The following is an 11,774-nucleotide window of genomic DNA, read 5'->3' on the forward strand; positions in this document are numbered from 1 at the left end:
GTCAGGGAGAGTAGCCATCTAGCCGAGTCGGAGAAAAATTGAAATTTTTTTTCTCGCGAAGCGTGTGATTCCTGTAGCTACTCGACTGTTTAGTCCGTCTGAGAACAGTTAGTACGTCGTTTCCGTTTAATCGACCGTTTAGTCTGTCTAGGTACTGTTAGTACGTCGTTTCTGTTTAACCGACCATTTAGTCTGCTAGGGACCGTTAGTATTAATCGACCGTTTAATCCATCTAGGGACCGTTAGTTTTCTTCTTTTATTAATTGACCGTATATCATTTTTTTATTAAAAGGTTGTTTTACCGCTTAAACGGCCACGATGGTTTAACTGTTTACCGTTTAGTTTTTAAGCATAATAATAACACTGCCCGTAAGCTTATGGAATTTTTTTTTCTGGATCAGGGCGTCAGCTGGGGATATCGCCGGCGACACACGACATTGTCCGCAAGCCAATGTCGTGGACAGATGGCTCTTGCTGCACTGCTCTGTACACCAGCGTGGCTGCTGGCCCCAGAAAGGTGGACAGCGACTGCCTGGCCTCGGTGCCGTCGCATGCCCAGGAACATTCTCAGTCCGCCGTGCCGGAGGATTTGGGCCAAGGCCTCGTTTTGATTGAAGAAAATTTCAACCTGATCAATAGTAACATTTTCGTCTTATTTGGTAAATATTGTCCAATCGTGGACCAACTAAGTTCAAAAAATTCATCTCGTGATTTCCAACTAAACTGTGCAATTAGTTATTTTTTTTACCTACATTTAATGCTCCATGCAAGCGTCCAAAAATTAATGTGATGGAAAGAAAATGAAAAACCTTAAAACTTTGAAGGGAACTAAACGGCCCAAGTGGACTGTGATCCGGTGGGCACGCAGGAGTCCAGCACCTTGCCTCCACTGGTGGGCGAGTCCTCTGGCAATCTTGCACAGCAAGAGCAGCAGCAGCACCAGGAAGAAGGTGTTGCTAGTGGCAGCGATGCAGGTGCTGCTTCTCCTGCCCATACTCCTCCGGGAAGGTGGAGCCCACACCTCGGAGGTGGGGGAAGAAGTCGACCAAGGGGGTTCAGCGGCTCAAAGTGGCCAAAGATAAAGTGATGAAGCCCAAGGTGACCACGCCCAGTACAGTCAAGAAGAATAAGAAGAAAATGCCAGAGGATGGTAATCAACGTGTTGCTGCTGCCAGGTCTAATAGTGCAAGACGCAAGTTGGATTTGGATTCATCAGAATGTAAAACATGTGTCAGCAGAGCCAAGCTGATGGGTAACTTGAAGTCCCTTGCCAAGATTCATGGTTTAAACAGTGAACCGACTACGCGCAAGAGGAGCAAGAGAGGGAAGAAGAGGAAACTTATGGTAGGACACAGGGAAAGTGGTCAGCTGGCACTTTTGCCTTACCAGGCGGCATCCTTTGCACTTGAGCCACTTCGGTATTCAACAGAACTTGATATCCCATGCCCTCAAAATCATGGGAAACTGCAAGCTAAGGTTTTGGGCCTTACTGATGAAATATTGAGGGTGTTTGCTGTTCTTACAAAGTGGGATAGGAGCGACAGTGAGAGTTTTGAAGGGTTTGATATTGGCAGCGGACCTGAATGGGATACAACACGGCGCACGTTTGAACAATATGTGGATATATTCATTGCTGAAATGTTTGATCTAATAGGTAATTATTCTTGCCCTTTTTATGCTTTCGTGTGTCAAAATACAAAATGCAAGAAAGAGGATCACATTACCTTTAATAAAAAGTGACAACACAAAAAAATGCCTTCTAATCTAACTTGTCTAAAAAGCTTAGGAAATCTTGCACTATTGCAGGTCACTCCATAAGCTTAGTTTTTCTCCATTTGTGTCAAAAAGCTAGAATGAAAAATATCTTGTGGAGTCAATAGGAAAAATGATTTCTTGACAAAACTCTAAGCATTGTGAACTGATAAAATGAAATTCAGAGTTAAGTCAATTTCATATTTCTCAGAACAAAATAAAAAAATCTTGTAGATAATTTTTTGCCTAGATCAAGAAATAGTTCTTCCAGTGAGACATTAACTTCATTTGTTGAAGTTATTCACTGAGATGCCACTCCTCTATTTCTCTTTCCTTCTTTTAGATTGTACATATGTGAGCTTCTAAATTGTGACCAAAGATCCAATAATGTGTGCATGCAATTTTTTTCTAAGCAAACATCAGTTATTCAAACATAGACATTGGGAAGACCTATGGAGAAGCAAACACATGTTGCCTGGCTGTCAACAGTGTTACATTTTTATGAATAAAAATCATGTCTTGCTTCTACAGTAGTTAGTTTTATCGGATCAGTAAGCCATACAACCTACTGTCTCTATGGGATACATGAGTATGAAATGGTTTCTTATTTCTTAATTGCTTTCATCAGGGCCTAGAAAATATTCTCAGTGGGGAGGATCCCTAATTGATTCTGCGGTTGGTACTTTCCTTACACAGGATTCTGCTGATAATTTATCAAGGCAAAATGAGGATCCATAAATATGATTTTAGAATGTTCATATGTTTTATACCAGAACTAATTTCCTCTTTTTTCCACTTTCCTACATTTTTCGTTCCTTATCCATGGAAAACAGCCAAGCTTTTATGAACCTAGCGGCAAAGTTTCCTCCAAGGAACTCAAATGAAGCATTTGATATGTTTGACTTCGTCGATTCACATTTTGATGGATACGTTGATTCTGAGGAAGAAGTTGACTATGATACAGAGGTGAAAGGGCATTATGGTGAAGATGAAGACTACAATAGACTTATAGGGAATTTCGCTGCTAGTATGAAGGAGAAAAACATTTCTACTTGGAACAGTGACCTTATGAACTTAGTGAAGGATAAATCTGGAAATCCAGTATGCACTGAAGCAAACTTGAAAAAGATCTTAGCTTCACTACGACAACCAGACACAGCATCTAATTGGAAAGAGTTACGGGAGGAAGCATATAAAAAAGGATACAATGGCAAAAGTCGAACTGAAACAAGTGATGTTGTAGATTGGGAATCAGTTCTAAATGCGCCATTTTCTGAGGTCGCAAAATGCATTGCATGCAGGGGGGCAGCATAACATTTTGTCTGTGCGGATACGGGTATGTTATTGCAAGACAAAAACTGCCATCTACTTATTTCTAATATTTTGTCCAAGTTTTTTGTGGCATCACTATATTTATAACTATATTACCCCAAGTGATGAATGCACTCATCTTTGAAAAAGTTAATGCTCAACATTTGTAATCCTATTAAAAAATTGTAGCGAAATTATATTTATAAAGTTATATCCAACATTTTTGTTGCAAGAATAAATTTCTAAAATTGTATCCAAAATTTCTGTGAACGGGAAACTTTCTTCAGATGGAGTTGTTTCTTTTAAATGTGTATTTAGCGGAATGAGCTTTGTGCATCACATGCCTGTCATAATATTATAATCTAAACCTCAAATTGATTAAATATCAATCTTTTGTTCTGTTCTTTCCCAGGAGAGTCACCGTGCACAGATATTTTCTGAGATTTTTTTATTGTTGGCTGTTTTTATTAATACTGTACACATTTATTTGCTTAAATTATTTATTTCATCAAAACATATACTTCATCCATATGTTATGATTTTTTATGCCAACTGAAGCAGGTAAATGAACTCTTATAGGAAGAAAATGTGAGAACTCTAGTCTCCGTGATAGGCTGTTCAAGTGTTATAAGAGCATTGTTATGAGTTTGCTGGTCGCTGCAAAATTTGATGTTAATCTATGCATTTTAATTGGCATATACTTACAATACTTAATGTTGGAAGGCATATTACATTTTGATGCTTGGCATTTTATAAGTATTTTTTTAAAAACAATGGCAGGAGCTCTGCCTTTCACTTAAGACGAATGAAGTTTATATACAAGCAAAGGTAGTCAAACGTGGCGCCAAACACCACGAAAGGCTAGCCCACCCATGCAACGTGGTAGAGTACACACTATCATGAGTCATCGTTGTCGAGCATGGTTGCAAAGCAGCCAGCAGCTCCGACTTCCCATAGCAAAACACCGACGACCCATCCTAAGATGTCAGACCAACAGGCCCGAAGCAGTGGGCTGCAACAGGTCATCGTTGCCGAGCTCAACGGCTTCGCGAAGAGCAGCTCCGACTTCCTGCCTTGATCCCACGCCCCGCCCATGGCGATTGCCGAGCCTCTAAAGCTAAAATCCAGCCGTCGGAGAAGGAGGGTTCGGCCCGAGTCATCGTTGCCAAGCTACATCCCCTGATGCAGCAGCTCCGACTTCACGATGCAGAACTCGTCGTCTCGCGTCAACCGGGCGCCGAGAGGCAGAGGACATTTGCCGAAGGAGACGTCACGACCGAGATGAATTTCCACAGTGACGCCTTCAGGAAGGGTACGACGCCTATTGCGCCGCCGTCGCTTGTCCAGGAATGGACCGGGTTTCCACTCGTGGAAGACATGGCTGGGGGGCACGAGAACACGACACCCCCAACAAGGAAATCGGCGTCCACAGGTGTCGCCGTCGCCAAGGCTTTCGCCCAAGGTGCCCCTAGCACATACATCGAGCCAAGATGCCGGACCCTAGCCTGTCGCCACCGTCGTCGTCACTGCCATCCCGCAGAAGCCCCTCCAGAGGGGCATCGACGCGCCGGCTACTCACAGCAGCCGCACAGCTGCGTTGGCTGCCACCCCTCTGACCGGGCAACATGCAGAGCTGGACTTACCCTGCCACGCGCGTCACCCTGCCGCACGCCGAAGCCGTCGCTAGCTGTCGTCGTCGGCTTAAGCACCCGCCGTCGACGCTGCCGACCTCTGCCAGCCACCGTCAGGCGCATGCCCCACCACGGGCGCCACCCCCTGCCCTGGGGGCATCGGATCTGGCCGTCAGGGCGCCAGACCCAGTGTCCTGGCTGGTGCCGCTGCCTCCACGCCATGGTCGAGGAGGAAAGGGGGAAGCGGAGGAGGAAGAAGGAGCCCCCACCACCGCCCGCCGCCTGCACAGGCACTGGCCAGCGTCACCGCAGCCGCAACAGGTGGCCCCGCCGAGCCCCACGTGGCTCACGCGAGGGCACGCCCCGCCGTCCCGCTATTGCGCACGCCGCCAACAACTGCCGAGCGTGAGGAAGAGGAAGAGACCCGCCCCAGGTCGACGCAGCCGCCACCGCGCGTGCCCCTGGGCGCAGCGCCTCGCACCACGGGCGTCGTACCCGCGGATCCGGCGACTACCCGGCGTCATGGACAGGAGCCGCTGCCACCGTCGCCCAGCGCCCGGCCAGGCGCGGCCTGCCGGGGATCCGCATGAATTCGGTCCTTGGACCGCCGCATCCGAACGCCGAAGCGAGGAGACTGCCCCAGATCGCTGCTGAAGACGCCAGCGCCGCCACCAGCCTCAGCGACCTCGCCGTGTCCCACGACGCTGCACGCAAGCTCGTCCCCGATCGTCGCAGCTTCCACCGCGAAGAAGAGCCTCGCCGCTGCCCTCCTGGCAAGCTGCACGGGCATGCCGGTGGTCTGCTCCGGCGACGGCGTGGCTGGAGAGAGGGAGGGAAGGAAGAGATGCGTCTAGGGTTTGGGTCGCCTCCCGTGTCCCCTGCGTGGGGGCGACACGTGGGCCTCCATTTTATAAGTATGGGAATGGATGTAGTAGTATCTGTTTAATATTAGGTGGTTTTAACGAAAATGACTGATACATCTTGTATCATCTACAGTGACTCTTTATTCAATACAACCATATGTATTTCTCTATTTTACAACCACAAGATTATCAACGATGTGATTGAAATATTAGTTTTATCACTTACTAGGGTTTCTAGCCTGTCATCATATTTATCTTTCTTATTCTTGGGATGAAAGTGCTAAAAGCATTCTTTTACCTTTTTACAGTAATTTCTCGATCATGTACAGAAAGCTCAAGATGGAAGCTTTGACCTGGATTGGCTTAGATTTATATCACGTGAAAAAGCCAAGTATGGCTTCGCTCATAGTACATATACTACTGCCTATTGTTTCACCATTTTGCTCTATTCTTTGTGGTGGCTGTTGTTGAAGGAAATATCTTCAAAGAATAATATTCCTTTTTATTGTATTTGTGCCTGTGAAAAATTAAACAACTTTGTTAAGTATTTCTTTTATCACCTAGATTATTTTAGGAAAACAGTATTAGTGGACACAGTACAACTTAACAATTGGTTGTCTAAAACTGTATAAGAACTATCGGAGGATTGTCATGGAATTTTTAGCAGGGAACTGCTACCAGGTTATGAATCAAGAAAATCAAACTCGTCCACAGTTATATACAATCTACTTGCATAATAGAATTCCATCTCGCAAAATTTACTTATTCTTTTTATTTTTCTTGGCACTAGAAAAAATCTGCTCAGTATACATGGGTTTGGAGTGAAAAGTGTTGACTGCCTTTGCCTTTTGTCATTGAGGCATAGAGCATTTCCAGTAAGTTATACTTTGTCATTCTATAGAAAATACGGTCAAGCGCGAACGCTGACTCCATGCTTATTTCAGGTTGATGTCAACGTAGCTCCCATAGTAACAAGGCTAGGATGATGGGTCAAGCTTCAGCACTTAAACGGTGCTGATTTCCATCTAATTAACTTGTAAGATTTGTCTAGGTTGAATATGTGAATACCATTGTAACAATTTTCTCCTTATTTTTTTGTTATAATAACAATTTTCTCCATATTTCCTTTTTTTTGTTTCGTGAAGATATCCGCTCTTGGATGATGTACAAATGTACTTATGGCCTCGATTGTGCACCATTGATAAGGAAAAGCTGTAAGTCCACAATCTCTTTTGAAGATTAGAGCACTTCACCGTTACTCTTAGTCTCTAAGCATATCCATCTGACTACCTGTACAAAAATAGGTATGAACTGCACTGTCTTATGATAACTTTTGGAAAGGTACGATATATTCTAAGTGAGTTATATTTTGTTTTGCTATGGATATTTTTCAACTCTGGCTGTGGTTGATTGATTTCATGATGCAGGTAATGTGCATAAAACAAGATCCAAACTGCAGAGCTTATCCTTTCAGTGCAAGTTGTATATATTTCAATAGTTTACTTGCCAGGTATGTTCATGATTTATACTGTTGTTTGTAGACTGTGCCTTAAGTATTTGTATAACTGTATGCCATTTAAACTTAGCATCCATTTAACTAATAATATATATTATAACAAATAGGTATTATCAGATACCATTAGTTTAGATTAGATTTTCAAAAATTAATTACTAACAACATAACTAAACCTATTCAAAGAACCAATCAGATGATAATAAACCAAAAGAAAAGAGAGTGCTCCTGTAAGTTATCACATTTGCGACAGTATGAAAGATGGGTGCTCTGAATTATCGTAAGGAATGTCAGGAAACCAGCCAGTTAAGCGAGCAAAGCCAGCCACGACTTCTCCAGTCCCATGCACAGTAACGTGGGTCCACCTTTTTACGCAGTTTGTTGCTTGACCATTAAAGTTATGAGAATTAGGAAGTTGTATTCCAGAATTTTTCCAGATTATAAGGATTGCATTCCATATATTAGATCCAATGTATTAAGGTTACACTACTACAGATATCATTCGTAGGAGCGGCTTAAGACCATTTGTAGGGGCGGTTTGGTCAGCCACCCCTACTAAACCGTCTCTACAAATCATGTATTAGTAAGGACGGTTCCCAGACCGTCCCTACAAATTGATTTGTAGGGGCTGCTGTAGTATCTACAACTGTCCCCTATAATACCTGTTTGTAGGGGCGGTTCAGTCTAAAACCGTCCCTACAGTATATTTTTTCGTTAATTTTTTTTCAAATTTACAATTCAAATTCAACTAGAACCGCCCTGTTTGTTTCCGCGTATTCCCACGTTCGCGTTACGAGTGAGCGATCAACGTTCCGAACCACGTTCGCTCAACGTCCCACGACCAACGTTCCGAACCGCGTTCGCTCAAGAGTATTATATAAACTACAAGCACAAAAGTATTATATAAACTATAATTACAAGTCCAATTCACAAGAATATATACAATCCATTATTAAATAGACATAATTCATAAGGTAAAACCAATGTCAAATTCCATACACTTTGTTATCAACGGCCTAGAGCTAGCCTTTCAGTCTCACGAATGTGTTGGTACTGAGGATTTCTACCTAAGTCAGACTCTCGGTCATGGTAGGTGCCTTTGACGTGTACAATCTAGTCCAATATGAAGTTGCAAAGTTCGTCGACGAGCTCTAAGAGTTGGTCATCCTTGTATGGGTCTCTTTTTTATTTTTTTCTCTTCTTTTCACTATAAGAGAACAAGTTTTGGTTTAGTATTTCATACCATGTACGAAGTTTTTATACTACAGGTGAAGAGGTTCAAACTTACCCTTAAGGGGTGTCTCCTGTAGGCACCGGTGTTACTCATCATAGAACATACATAGTATCCACAATGTACGCTCCCAAGCTTCTGCTGGGGGGCACCGTGTGTTTTGCATATAAAAATGTTAAGTAATGCTTTTGACAGTCATGTAATGGAGTACCGAAGAAGTAAGTTACACTTACCACACATAGTGTTTTTACAGCCAGTTTTTCTTTCCTTACTGGATCATGCCTTCCGTGATGTTTAGTGACATAGAACCTAAATGCCCTGTTCGAATTAGTTTAGCAAATATAACTTGTTAGTATCCAAAAGTGAATGTTACAAGTATGTATACAAACATATAAGCTAATGAGGATTGTTGATATGTATACGTCTTGAGAATCGATATGAAGTCTTTGTATGTCACCGGGTCCCTATCTATTGAATCAAAGACCCATGTCATGCTCCTCCTGACATCGACGCCTATACAAATCCAATGGTTGCTGCATGAATTTAATCATAGAACTAGATAAACTCTTTTGCATCAAATAAAATATATCAAACAAAACTTTAAGTATAGAGTTGAACTTACTCGAAGTTGTATGGTGGCCATATAGTAGAGTGCTGTTGGAGAATTTAAAAAGCCAGGGCAATATATGCCGAAACCTTAAGAGACTCTTCCCTTAGTTTTTTCGTACGAATGTGCTCTTTCTCCCGAAGGGTCTTTCCAGCGGCTAGCTCTTTGTCATCTAGTTTCCACTGTTTAGGGTGATTAAAATTTGTTTGTGCTATAGCTTGAGGGTCTATATACCCGACTTTCACACTTGGCATTTATTTTACAATGTGCACTTGCATTCTAAAATTGAGCTTCAGCTGCCTATCCCATAGTTCATCATTTTTCTTCTCTGGTACCTCTTTCCAGTTAGGGATTGTTGGGTTTAATTTATCTTTTACTAGGGCCCTGATCGCATTATGGAATCATCCTCTTAATTCCTTTGGCTCAAGGATCTCCCCTGCTAGCCCAACCTCCGTTATCACATAGCATGCCTTATCTGGATATTGATTTTCTTTTCTATCCCCTCGTTTCGTCTTAGGCTTGGTAGTCTTGGTTGTGTCTTGTGGTTGTGGAGCAGAGGCCTCAATATCCATCTCTGTGGCTGTTGCCTCTACTCTCCTTTTCTCTACTCCATCTTGTCCAGCGAGGAGAATGTACTTTCTCTTCTGACACAACCACGTTGGGATGTTGTACATAGTCAAGATCACTGGCCAAGTGATGTGGTCGCTCATCCTCTAAAAGGTCCTAATGGCTAGAGGGGGGGTGAATAGCCTAATAAAAAATTCTACAACAACACTTAACAAAATGGTTAGACAATTATGAGGCGAAGCAAGTGTTGCGCTAGCCTACTCAAAATGCAAGCCACCTATCACAATTCTAGTTTAGATAGAATCTATTCACTCAATAGCTATGACACTACCCTATGTTAGTGTGCTCTCAAAGACTAACTAAAGAGCCACACCAACCAAGCAAGCAAGCTCTCACAATTAGCTACACTAAAGAGCTTGATAACTAGTTTGCGGTAATGTAAAGAGAGTGATCAAGAAGGTTATACCGCCGTGTATATGAAGGAACCAAACAATCACAAGGATGAATAACAATAAAGACCAATCACCTCGGAATCAATGATGAACACAATGATTTTTTACCGAGGTTCACTTGCTTGCCGGCAAGCTACTCCTCGTTGTGGAGATTCACTCACTTGGAGTTTCACGCGCTAATTGGCTTCACACGCCAAACCCTCAATAGGGTGCCGCACAACCAACACAAGATGAGGATCACATAAGCCACAAGTAATTCACTAAAGTACCTTTTGGCTCTCTGCCGGGGAAAAGGTCAAGAACCCCTCACAATCACCACGATCGAAGCCGGAGACAATCATCACCCTCCGCTCGATGATCCTCGCTGCTCCAAGCCGTCTAGGTGGCGGCAACCACCAAGAGTAACAAGCGAAATCCACAGTGAAACACGAACACCAAGTGCCTCTAGATGCAATCACTCAAGCAATGCACTTGGATTCACTTCCAATCTCACAAAGAAGATGAATCAATGATGGAGATGAGTGGGAGGGCTTTGGCTAAGCTCACAAGGTTGCTATGTCAATGCAAATGGCCAAAGATGTGAGCTTCAAACGGCCAGGGGGCTTAAATAGATGCCTCCACAAAATAGAGCCATTGTACCCCTTCACTGAGCATAACACGGGCTGACCGGACACTCCGGTCAGTTGACCAGACGCTGAGCCCCCAGCTTTCGATCGCTCGTAGTCAGCCACGTGTCCCGACTTCAACGGTCATCAGTCTTGATTGGACACTGCGCCTGAGTTGACCGGACGCTGAACACCCAGTGACCGGTCGTTCATAGTAAGGTTCCAAAACCGATTTTTGCCGACCGGACGCGTCCGGTCATGCTCGACCAGACCCTGCAAGCATGTGGTCACACTGTGACTTCTTACTATGCCGACCGACAATACGACCAGACGCAGCACTTCAGCATCCGGTCGCTGAGCGACCCAGCATCCGGTCAGTTGACCGACGCCAGCATCTTTGCGACCAACTCTATTTCACCTCTAACTTCTTCACCCTTGCTCAAATGTGCCAACCACCAAGTGTATCACCTTGTGCACATGTGTTAGCATATTTTCACAAACATTTTCAAGGGTGTTAGTTCTCCACTAGATCCTAAATGCATATGCAATGAGTTAGAGCATCTAGTGGCACTTTGATAACCGCATTCCGATACGAGTTTCACCCCTCTTAATAGTACGGCTATCAAACCTAAATGCGATCACACTCTCTAAGTGTCTTGATCACCAAAATAAAATAGCTCCTATGGTTTATACCTTTGCCTTGAGCTTTTTGTTTTTCTCTTTCTTCTTTCCAAGTTCAAGCACTTGATCATCACCATGGCATCATCTTCATCATGCTATGATCTTTGTTTGCTTCACAACTTGGAGTGTGCTACTTATCTCATGATCACTTGATAAACTAGGTTAGCACTTAGGGTTTCATCAATTCACCAAAACTAAACTAGAGCTTTCATCCTCTCATTGAAGGAATTCATTCCATCGGTGCTCAAGCCAAACCGTACATTCTTTGGGTCATCGCTGAATTCTTTGTGCTTCTCATCGAACCTTTGTCACTGACTACAATTAGCCGGGTGTGCAATCTTATCATCATCCACCTTGCGCTTATCATCCCACCATATCATGAGTGTGGCTTCTTTAGGGTTTAGGAAGATACATCTCAAGCGGTCAGTCACTGGCAGGTACCACATTACCAAGACAGGAATTCTTCTCTGCTTTGCATCATTGCCTAATGGAGTGTCCTCTGGGGGCTGACATTCTTGTACCACCTTTTTTGTACCCTTCTTATTCCTCTTTTTCCCCATG

The 11,774-nt window shown here is 43.5% G+C and overlaps 1 pseudogene; it reads left to right on the forward strand.

Moving 5' to 3' along the window:
- The first annotated feature begins 436 nt into the window (after positions 1-436).
- LOC136470129 (DNA glycosylase/AP lyase ROS1-like) overlaps positions 437-11,774 on the forward strand; it is a 13,680-nt pseudogene continuing 2,342 nt past the window's right edge.

This window comes from Miscanthus floridulus, chromosome 8, assembly GCF_019320115.1.
Source record: "Miscanthus floridulus cultivar M001 chromosome 8, ASM1932011v1, whole genome shotgun sequence".
In the NCBI taxonomy this organism is placed as follows: Eukaryota; Viridiplantae; Streptophyta; class Magnoliopsida; order Poales; family Poaceae; genus Miscanthus; species Miscanthus floridulus.